The sequence below is a fragment of the Bos indicus genome, chromosome 19, assembly GCF_029378745.1.
Source record: "Bos indicus isolate NIAB-ARS_2022 breed Sahiwal x Tharparkar chromosome 19, NIAB-ARS_B.indTharparkar_mat_pri_1.0, whole genome shotgun sequence".
In the NCBI taxonomy this organism is placed as follows: Eukaryota; Metazoa; Chordata; class Mammalia; order Artiodactyla; family Bovidae; genus Bos; species Bos indicus.
Window position 1 is genome coordinate 62009700 of NC_091778.1, and position 11542 is coordinate 62021241.

Here is an 11542-nt window from a genome sequence, read left to right on the forward strand (position 1 = left end):
TGTTTGTCCATATCACATGCTTTCGTCCCACTCTCCCAGGTCTCCATGGGGTCCTTTTCTTCAAGTAGATTCATCACTCTCCCGCATCTTGGTTGGGAGAACAAGAAGAAATCTAATCACTCCTGGCAGAAATTCACACTGTAGGAAGGAATAAAACAGGAGGTCAAACCTCCCAAATGGCTTTCATTGTTCTTCACAGGCGTTGATTAATGAGCAAAGTTGTCACAGAAACACCCCTGACTCTAAACCATCTTTTTTTAAGCATGAAGGGGCCAGCAGGCCCACTGAATCTGACCCAGGGAAGCTACTGATATGATCCTATGCTACTGCAGGCTGATTAAAAAGGCCCCAGAAGCTGATACAGGCATACAGGGTACCCAAACCCGGAGACTCAATCTGGGATCAGAGGATCGGGAGTGAAAATACTCTGTGTGGGCTTTGGAGGTGCAAATCCAGATTTCTTGCCAGACTTGTTAACCTCTTTTGTCTGTCCTTCTGATTATTAAACTTGCCCATGGGAGACTCTTCCAAGAGTCATCAAAATTTTGTCAGGAACAAAAGGCATGGCAATAACTGTCAGTCGTTTAGGAAAGGGGTGAGGGGAGAGGAACAAATTAGAGGGACAGAGTCATTCATTCTGTGTTAAAAAAACCTGCCCACCTGTCATGATGGAGGGTTCATTGAATTATAAGGGGAGGAGTAATACTACAGTAGTCATGTACAGATGTGAGAATCAAAAAGGCTGAGCACCGAAGCACTGATGCTCTCAAACGCTGGTGCTGGAGAAGACTCTTGAGAGTCCCTTGGACTGAAAGGAGATCCAACCAGTCCATCCTAAAGGAAATCAACCCTGAATCTTCATCGGAAGGACTGATGCTGAAGCTCCAATACTTTAGCCACCTAATTCGAAGAGCTGACTCATTGGAAAAGACCCTGACACTGGGAAAGATTGAGTGCAGGAGGAGAAGTGGGTGGCAGAGGATGAAACGGTTGGATGGCATCACCGACTCAATGGATGTGAGTTTGAGCAAACTCTGGGAAATGGGGAAGGACAGGGAAGCCTGGCGTGCTGCAGTCCATGGGGTCTCAGGGTGGGACACAACTTAGTGACTGAACAACAACAATATGACCAAATTTTATGTTAAAAGGTGAACAATGACAGTGTTATCAGAGGTACAGATAAGGTGTGTGAAATACAGGGAAGGAATCCCTTGTAATAATTTAGGGGAGGGATGTTATACCCATAACAAAGGATGGAGAAATTGGAGAGGTGGGAGAATAGTAAAGTGGAAAAAATAATGAGAGAATTTAGTGATTAGATTGACGTGTTTATGACATCGTTGTAGGAACAGGAAGTAGAATACATGTGTTGCTTGTGTGACATTAGATTGCTATTCAGGAACAGTCACTCCATTCTTGACAAATTTCTGTGGGAGGGGTATATTTCTCCAACACACAAATGTGTAACTTATAATAATGAGTGGAAAGGATAGTATGCACGTTACAGGTCTGACCCTTGAGAGGCATGGTTTGTTTTTTCTCATCCTCTTTGGGATCATCCATCCCCCTTGTTGAGCACTCTCCCCGCCTTGTCTCCTGGCCCCTGAAGATGAACACACAGCAAAACTGACCTGACTGTGTCCAGAGCCCAAGTCCAGCTGATCCAAGCTACCCAAAGAATCCCCACCCGACACCCTGCTGCCACACAGACACACAAATGGGAAATAAATATTTGTGCCCATGTGCCACTGAGTTCCCATTGTTGTTTTCTAGCCAAAGTTGATTGATTACAGCACAGGACCCAAATTTCAATGAGCCGTTATGCCCAACTCCACGTTCCTTTAAAAAATAATTGACCACAAACTTTACCCTCTTTTCTTTAAGTACTAAAAGATCAAAGGAAGATAATTCTTTTTTTTCAAAGAGTTTTTGATGTGGACCATTTTTTATCTTTATTGAACTTGTTGTAATATTGCTTCTATTTTATGTTTTGGTTTTTTGGCCCCAAAGCATGTGAAACCTTAACTACCGGACTGCCAGGAAGTCCCAAAGGATGATAATTCTTAAATTGATATACCTGATATGCTTTTACTTGGGGGGTTATTTTTAATCAATTATCCCTATGTAACCATGAAGCAAGACATGTAGTTGTAAAGATCTAAACTTCCCCTCAAACATGAGAATTTAGATTTTCAACACTATTGATTGAGCAAGTCGACTAGCTATAACCTTTAAGAGTTTTGGCCTTTTCATCCATTTTAAGTGCTATTGTTAGCTCTCTTTTTGGTTTGAATTGAAGCACGTAATGTTTTTATTAGTGTAAATATCAGTTAATAAAAGAGTGATCAAGCTTTAGGAAGAGTTTATTCGCAAACCTTCAAAAGCGGTTTACTTTCATATCCAACGTATATGCAGATTACAGTTCAGATAATGAGGACACATGGTAAACGGAGATAAAATCCACTGAAGGGTTTGCCAAGACGTCTTCCCTTGTTTGCATTAAACACACTCTGGGACGTTGTAATTTTCCCTCTTTCATCAAAGGACGTTAGCTTTGGTTTATTTCTTAAGTATTTTATTGAGATCGTATCATTAGACATTAGTGGGCTCGGGAGAAAGCTGCGTGAACATGTATCAGACAGCTTACATCTGAAGTCCAAGGAGGCGCCACCCAGGGATGCAGAGCGCTAGGGAGCACCTATAGCTGGGGTGTGCAGAGTCTGTTTTAGACGATTTAACACTACCATCTGTGGGGAAACAGATTTGTCCAGGAATCATGTGGAAGCCTCCATCTGGCGCCCCCTCCTCTTCAGGAGCTGTCCTTAGAGTTCGTGGGCCAGCATCACCGATATATTGGTCCTCTGCCGCTTGGCTTCCTTGAGTCTGTTTTTAATTGCGGAAGTAATAGAGCATTGTTAAAGGAAGACTGCAAATGAGGTGAAAGAAATATCATCCTTTTAACCTCGTCCTACTTCCATTTTTGTGTGTCCTTCTCAAGATGTGAAGAGGGCTTTCTGAGTGCGTACCTGCTAACACCGTCTCTGTCTCAGCTAATGTAAGTCTCATGAAAACAACGGCGTGTATGATTCTCTTTTTAGAAAGAGAGACCCTTGGTCATTTACATGTGAGCTGTGAAGGAGGGAGCCAAAACCAGATTCAGCTCCGCTCAGCCTATCGCCCACCTTCTTTTATGTGACAAAAGCTAAGACGGCACCGGGAAGATGGTTAAGTAAGGTTTTAGAACAATCGTCAGGAAGTCCCACAGTTTGTTTCCCCTCCACCCTGCTTTACCACCCAATCTCAGGTCAAGCGAGAAAATGTGGATATGTGAGGAATTTGGAAAACAAAGAAGCTGACCCTCGCCTGAAACATTTAAAGGCAAGAGGGTGGATGGAAGAAATCCAGCGGGCTCAACACAGAAAAGGAAAGTGCGTCAGGATGGACCCTGCAGAGAGCGGGAGGCAGGAGCCACCTGCAGAGGACCGTCCTGTGGCTTGCCTGCAAGAGTAAGAGGTGGTAAGAAGACCTCCAGAGGAGCAGGGGTTCAGACGGACCTCACACACGGCCACCCGGGTGGGCCACTGCCCAAGTCAGTCGGTGCTATCATGGGCGGTCTTTGAAGAGTCCATAAACACCGAGACAGAAAGACCAGCCTTTAACTACCCGCCTCCGGTGTGGGTCACTGGACCAGTGCATCAGCTGATAACTCTTAAGACCTGATTTCTCTTCTCTGACTCCTTATCACCAAGGAGGGGCCAAGGCAGCACAGTAAGGAAGGAGGAACGGAAGAATAAGGTGGAGAATGACAGAGTGTCCACCTTCCGTACTAGGCTTCCAAGTCCTAAGGCAGGTGTCCAGAGAAGAAGCTTGAAGCAGGATCACACAACGAAGGGTTGGTGCTGTGTTTGTTTCTTAAGCTCAAACTGGACTTCTGTATACTCAAAAATGAATTTACCAGAGGATTTTGTCCAAAAGCAAAAAAGGTAGATTCAACACAGGACTTCAACGGGCTATTGTGGAAGAAAAAGATAATTTTTTCACCGTTTCACATCTCTGAACATAGCTCATTCAATCCACAAGTATGTGGAAGTTGACGTTGCATCCCAAAACATTTTTACCAATTTACAAGTATCATCAGTGATGAAGGAAAGTTGATGCCTTTGCTAGCTTTAAAAATCCCCTTTTGATGTTTACTGTAATTTAACAGGTGAAATATGACCTTAACTTAATGACAATTTTTAATCATCAACATAAGTAAATATTTTTCATTTGCATATCTGTTATCTATATTTGCTCATATAAATTAGCTACAACATTGGATAGTACATCTATTAATTATTTTGTTATGAATTTGCATGCGGCATTAACAAGAGACAAATTCCCTTTCAGTACTCAGCAGTTTGTCTTTCAATATAAAGTAATTTTTTATGTATGAAATTTGAAAAATGTATTGAAACTTTTTCAATTCTCCTCTTTGGAAATTTCAGGGGAAAAATGTCTATCTTTTCTTTATTCTTTTGTCATGGAATTTCTAACGTGTAAATGTTTGACTGTTTCTCCCATCTGGAGTTCATTTGTATAAGGCTCAGAATCTGATAAGCGTGCCTTGAGTATAACAAGTTGGCTGGAAAAACCTGTTGTTTGTATGGATATATCACTTTCAGCAATATTGGTATTCCAGTTTAAAGCACAACAAATGTTCTCACTCTCTAGTAAAGGCTGAGGAGAATTTCATAACAAATTTTCCTTACGAAAGGAATCCAGAATTTCTTCCTTTGTAAACACCGAGCTGTCTGAGCTCTTTGGTTGCCTCTGCCCCGCCCCTCCCCACCAGAGCGGACACACCAGCCCCCGTCAGGGATGCAAACCGTTCTCCAGTCTGTCGCTGTCCAAGAAAGGCCATCACCTCTGAATCATTTTTTCCCCAAACATAAATCCTTGGGCCAACAAAGAAAAGTGGTATTTTTCCATCTCCATAATTCCTGTTATTTTAAGTCGATCCTTTAACCAAAGTGGCTTTTTGTTTCTTTTTCCTTGATAACTCACAGGTTCAAATGTAAAAATTTATTATTACAAGGAACAATTATGAGGTTCAAAGCGTACTGTGTGCATTCCATGCTTCTCCTTCTGGGACTGATATACAGAACGGAATATTTGTGGTTGTCTATTCGCATGGAGTGGACGGGTTCCAGCCACTGGTGGTGAGAGGCTCTAATGAAAGTCTGCCTTCGTCAGGCCCATCGGGGGCCTAGCATCGCGGGAGGTGGCCCAGGGGCCCTGCTGGAAGCGCCTCAGCAACAGGAGTGTGACTATTAACTGGTTCCATCCAAAGGGCAACCACGAAGGGAGGGGGGCGCTTTGCTGATTTTCTGAGTTTGAACATTATTCTAGATTTCAAGACCTCTTTCCTAAGATGTTGAACTAGAGAAACCACTGACCTTTTAAAACAGTTTTTGTTTTTACTTCTTCAGTTTGGTGTGTTTTGCATTTTGACAACCCTTTACTCGTAAACTTTCTTATTTAATGAGATATTACAGGCATCGTTAATTACTGCTGACTTTTCCCTCACCATCCCTGTTTACTTCTCTTATCAGACCAGAACATAATAGTTCCCTTTTTGCTGCCCCTATAGAAATGGCAACCCACTCCAGTATTCTTGCCTGGAGAATCCCATGGACAGAGGAACTTGACAGAGGAACTTGGAGTGGGTATTATAAAAATTTATTTATAAATGATATAAATAATAAATAAAATAATATAAATAAGTAATATTGATGAGCCAAGAGTTCATCAAAAGAAATTTTTTGAATTTTAATAGCCCTATAATGGATTCCAATCGGAGAAGGCAATGGCACCCCACTCCAGTACTCTTGCCTGGAAAATCCATGGACAGAGGAGCCTGGTAGGCTGCAGTCCATGGGGTCGCTAAGAGTCAGACACGACTGAGCGACTTCACTTTCACTTTTCTCTTTCATGCATTGGAGAAGGAAATGGCAACCCACTCCAGGATTCTTGCCTGGAGAATCCCAGGGACAGCGGAGCCTGGTGGGCTGCCATCTATGGGGTCACACAGAGTTGGACACGACTGAAGTGACTTAGCATTAGCAATGGATTCCAATATTGAAAAAGATTCTAGATATTAATTCTTCATTTTTGTCTTTGTCTCTTTGTAGTCTGTCTAGGTTATCTTTACATATGTATATGGGCTTCTCAGGTGGCGCCAGTGGTAAAGAATCTGCCTGCCAATGCAGGAGAGTCAGGAGACCCATTTAGATCCCTGGGTCAGGAAGATCCCCTGGAGAAGGGAATGGCAAACCCACTCCAGTATCCTTGCCTGGAGAATCCCATGGACGGAGGAGCCTGGCGGGCTAGAGTCCACGGGGTCACAGAGTCAGACACGACTGAAGCCACTTAGAACACATGGCACACATGTACTTTTTTAAGCCATTTTCTATTGAAGTTTCTATTGAAGTGTAGTTAATTTACAAAGCTGTATTGGTTTCAGGTGTACAGAAAAGGGATTCAGGTATAGACAGTTGACAGACAGAAAGATATATAGATAGGTTCTTTTCCATTACAGGTTTTTTCAAGGTATTGAATATAGCTCCCTGAGCTCCATGGGCTTCCTTGGTGGCCCCATGATAAAGAAGCCCCTGCCAATGCAGGAGACACAGGTTTGATCCCTCAGTCGGGAAGACCCCCTAGAGAAGGAAATGCAACCACTCTAGTATTCTTGCCTGGGAAATTACATGGACAGAGGAGCCTGGAGGATCATAGTCCATGGGGTCATAAAAGAGTCGGACACAACTTTGTTGTTACTCAGTTACTAAGTCATGTCCAACTCTTTGTGGCCCCATGGACTGCAGCACACCAGGCTTCCCTGTCCTCCAGTATCTCCTGGAACTTGCTCAAACTCATGTCCATTGAGTCGATGATGCCATCCAACCATCTCATCCTCTACTGCCCCCTTCTCTTCCTTCCCTCAATCTTTCCCAGCATCAGGAACATGAGTTAGCAACTAAAAAAACAACAGTCCTGAGCTTTACAATAGGTCCTTGCTGCTTATCTATTTCATATATAGTAGTGTGTATATGTTAACCCCAAATATACATAATTTTATTATAGAAAAAAGGGTTGTATTTCTGTTACATGTGTACATGTCTGCCTCCTTTAAATACTGAGAGCTTTTCAAGGATGAGAATGTATCTTATTGATCTCCATTTGTCTAGCACTTAATACAATGTCTGATTACCAAATATCATCAAAAGTACATCAATTGTTGTTGTTCAGTTGCTGAGTTGTGTCCGACTCTTTGTGACCCCATGGACTGCAACACGTCAGGCTTCCCTGTCCTTCATCATCTCCTGGAGTTTGCTCAAACTCACGTCCATTGAGTCATGATGCCATCCAACCATCTCATCCAACTATCACCCCCTTCTCCTCCTGCCCTCAAGAATACTGGAGTGGGTACGCTTTCCCTTCTCCAGGGGATCTTCCCAACCCAGGGATTGAACCCAGGTCTCCTACATTGCAAGCAGATTCTTCATCATCTGAGCCACAAGGGAAGCCTGTATCAATAATATATATAATAATATATCAATAATATATTTGGGCAAATAAATGATTTCTGATCTATGATGCTTTGAACACCTTGAGATTTTAAAGTCACTGGATATGAATATTATTCTATTAACAGGGCTTTTGCTGCTAAATATTCAATAACTGTCAGTAATGGTTGCCCCTAAGCAACACTGCATAACCAAGCGCAGCTGGCTTTTGGTGAACAATATACTCAATTCTGCGCCCTCTGGTGATGGAGACGGCACACACGTACCAGATTCCACATCTTTTCCCACTGGAAACAAACCAGAACACACGTCCTGTCACCCTAGGCAATTAGGTGTAAATACAGCTCAATCGGTAAAGAATCTGCCTGCAGTGCAAGAGACCTGGGTTCAATCCCTGGGAAGATCCCCTGAAGAAGGAAATGGCAACCCTCTCCAGTATTCTTGCCTGGGAAATCCCACGGGGAGCTTGGTGGGCTACAGTCCATGGGGTCCCAAAGAGTCGAACACAACTTAGCAACTAAACCACTATAGGACTTAACTGGGCTTCCCTGGTGGCTCACTGGTAAAGAATCCATCTGAAATGCAGAAGACACAGGTTTGATCCCTGGGTCAGGAAGATTCCCTGGAGGAGGGCAAGGCAACCCACTCCAGTATTCTTGCCTGGAGAATCCCATGGACAGAGGAGTTCGGTGGGCTACAGTCCATAGGTTTGCAAGGAATTGGACACGACTGAAGTGACTTAGCATGCATGCCTAGGACTTAGCTGGTCAATAGAAGGTGAGCAAAAATGATGTTCACTTATGGCTCAGTCTGAGCTACACTAGAGACTAGCTATCTGACTCAAAAAATTATTTTACCTGTCTAGTTTGGTTTTCTTTCCCCAAAATAAAAGGAACTAGATTTAGAATAATTCACCTTTCCTATCCCTGTGTTCTAAGCTGATAAAATCAAATGCATTTATATTTTCATTTTCATGCAAATTAGTTCATTAATAAATGTAATTCCTTGACGTGCTTGAATTTTTCCCATTGTAGATGTTCTTATGACTAATTTGCAACTAAGAAGAAATGTGGAAAAAAGTGGGCTATGTCAGAATAACTGCTTGGGTATTAAATGGTTTTCTTCACTTCATTGTCGAGAGGTAATAAGTGTAATAACTTTCTTGAACCAGAGGATCTTAAATATTTGAAGCTTCATCAGCAGACAGCAGATTTAGCTGGAACTACAGGTACAGTGAGGATAGTCAAAGGGAACGCACAAAGGGTGAACGTGAAGGGATTAGTTGCCAAGTCTTATCTGACTCTTTGCGACCCCATGGACTGTAGCCCTACCAGGCTCCTCTGTCCATGGGATTCTCCAGGCAAGAATACTGGAGTGGGTTGCCATTTCCTTCTCCAGGGGATCTTCCTGACCCAGGGATTGAACCTGGGTCTCCCACATTGCCGACAGTTTCTTTACCATTTGAGCCACTGGGGAAGCCCACAGAAAGGGTAAGTAAGTAGGTGTTAGTCGCCCAGTCACGTCCAACTCTTCACGACCCCAGGGACTGCAGCCCACCAGGCTCTTCTGTCCATAAGGTTTTCCAGGCAAGGATACTGGAGTGGGTTGCCATTAAGTGTCCTGAAAAGGAAGCAGAAAATGAGTCTCTATCCACCACAGAGGAAGATAGGCCCTCGGCTTTTAGTTGACTGTTAAAAGATTCTGAACAGGGACTCTCTTTCACAGCTGTCAAGAGGGAATCGAAATACAACTGTGACCAGCAATTGCGAAGCAGCTGCTTGCTCTCCGTGTCAATTAGGCAAGAGGAGTTGGCTTGGCCCTGCAGCCAAAGGGGCTTGATTGAGAGAGAAATTACCAAAGCAGGGAAGTAATTAGATGGTGGGACAGGAAACTCAGAGATCACAGAGGAGAAAATGGTTACAATTGCCTCTGCCTGGTATGTTATCTGAAGGCAGGAAGGTGGCCCAGTTGATCTCTTACAGACTCATGTAGGGAACATTGGGATAGCAGCCTGATTTCCGGCACATTTCTCCTCCCAGTAGGTCCTCACATACGCTGTGCACGTAACTGAGACTTTCTAAAAGCACCCTTTACAAGCAACTTTCCCATTCTGCTGTCAGCTAACGTGACCCGAAAACGCTAGTGAAGTCAGGTTGGGTCCTGCAAGATGAAATCTCTCCATGGAAGACAAACCTCAGATCAGGCAAGCTTTCCAATCATGTCTACAAAGTCTTCTCTTTTATGATAGTGAGCTAAGTCACTTCAGTCATGTCTGACTCTTTGTGACCCCGTGGACTGTAGCCCATCAGGCTCCTCTGTCCATGGGATTCTCCAGGCAAGAACACTGGAGTGGGTTGCCAGGCCCTCCTCCAGGGGATCTTCCCCACCCAGGGCTTGAACCCACCTCTCTTGCATCTCATGCATTGGCAGGTAGGTTCTTTACCACTAGCGCCACCTGGGAAGCCCTCTTTTATCCTAAGTCCTGGTTAAAACCTACTTAGCAAGTGTTAAGATTAGCAGGCTCTGTAGCACTCTGCAGTGTGTGAACTCCAGGCCGCTACACGCACAGCGACTTTCACCACGGGCCATGAACACACAAGAGCTGGCTTCAGAAGAGTCAGGTACCTCTGCGTTTCCTGGGCTTGGCGAGCAGGCTCTCCAGCCTCATAGGACGCGCTTGCTCGCTTGCTTTCTATCAAAGGAAAGCATTTTGATTCTGTCCAAACGCAGACACCAAATCCCAGATTCACAAATTAAAGAAAACAGTCCTGTAAAGCAACAGGACAGACACGTCAGGACCCTGGAAACACGCTCTTTAAACTCAGACTCCTCAAACAGGATGCCCTGTGTCACTGACCAGATTGTTAAATCGGTGTCTTGGCAGGAGCCGTTCAGGCTTCGCTGAAGATTCTCTGGATCCAGATCTCTGTGGTATGAAAACAAACAGTAAACATTTTCCTTGCAGTTTACATCCCAGATCTAAATATTTCCAAGCATGTCAAACTCACTTTTCTCCACCACTCCCTGCGGGGTCCGTGTACACTTCGGCTGCCAAGGAACCCAGTTGAACTTGCCTTGGGAGGGGCTCCTTCCCGGAGGACGGGTGGAGCTGGGAGCAGCGGCCAGGAGCTGAGAGCCTGCAGCCGGCCCGCCGGGCCTGGCAGAGGCCCCGAGGCAGGAGCAGGTGTGCAATCTGCCTGTCTCTCCGCGCAGGCCGGGGGAAGACGCTCTGGCCCTGCTGTTTGCTCCTTGAGCTCGAAGTCCTCCCGTTTCCCTGGTACCTGTTCGCAGAGAAGCACTCACCAGGAACACGTGCTCTTCTTTCACTAACTTTTTCTGTCCAAGCCATTCTGTGTGTGTGTACGTGCGCACGCGCGCGTGTGTGTGTGTGTGTGCGTGTGTGCGCGCGCGTCGGGGTGTGTGTGTGCGTTAAGGCGCTTCATTCTTGTCTAACTCTTTTGCGATCCCATGGACTATAGCCCCCCAGGCTCCTCTGTCCGTGGGATTCTCCAGGCGAGAAGACTGGAGTGGGCTGCCCTGCCTCCTCCAGGGGATCGTCCCGACCCAGGGATGGAACCCGCGTCTCCCGCGTCTCCCGCACTGGCAGGCCGGCTCTTTACGCCCAGCGCCGCCTGGGACCCGGCTCACTTCCCAGCTTGGCGCTCTCACTTTAGCGCATCTGTAAGGGAAGGGGATTCCTCTGAAGAAGCGATCAAAGGGTGCCACCAGACTGTGTCTCTCCGTCTCCCCGCTCTTTCTTTAAACGCTTTTAAAATTGGAGTATACTTGCTTTACAGTGCTGTTAGTTACCGCAGCATCTTTTTTTCAACCTTTTATTTTGCATTAGAGCATAGCTGAGCTGATTAAGGATGGTGTGTTAGTTTCCGGTGTCAGCAAAGTACTTCAGCGATACACATAGGTGTGTCTCTTCCTTTTTCACACTCTGTTCCCATTTAGGTTGTTACAGTATATGA

At 44.9% G+C, this 11542-nt stretch overlaps 1 long non-coding RNA gene across 3 annotated transcripts; it reads right to left on the reverse strand.

The window, feature by feature from the left end:
- LOC109574541 (uncharacterized) lies at positions 1 to 11180 on the reverse strand. 3 transcript variants are annotated; one of them, XR_002183104.2, is made up of 4 exons: positions 10577 to 11180; positions 10426 to 10494; positions 10194 to 10336; positions 1 to 138 (listed from the first exon to the last, which is right to left on the reverse strand). It is a non-coding gene; the product is annotated as an uncharacterized lncRNA (long non-coding RNA). The 3 variants fall into 3 exon arrangements; XR_002183103.2 differs by lacking the exon at positions 1 to 138 and adding an exon at positions 2346 to 2883; XR_011562206.1 differs by lacking the exon at positions 1 to 138 and adding an exon at positions 8162 to 9188.
- Positions 11181 to 11542: the final 362 nt, after the last annotated feature.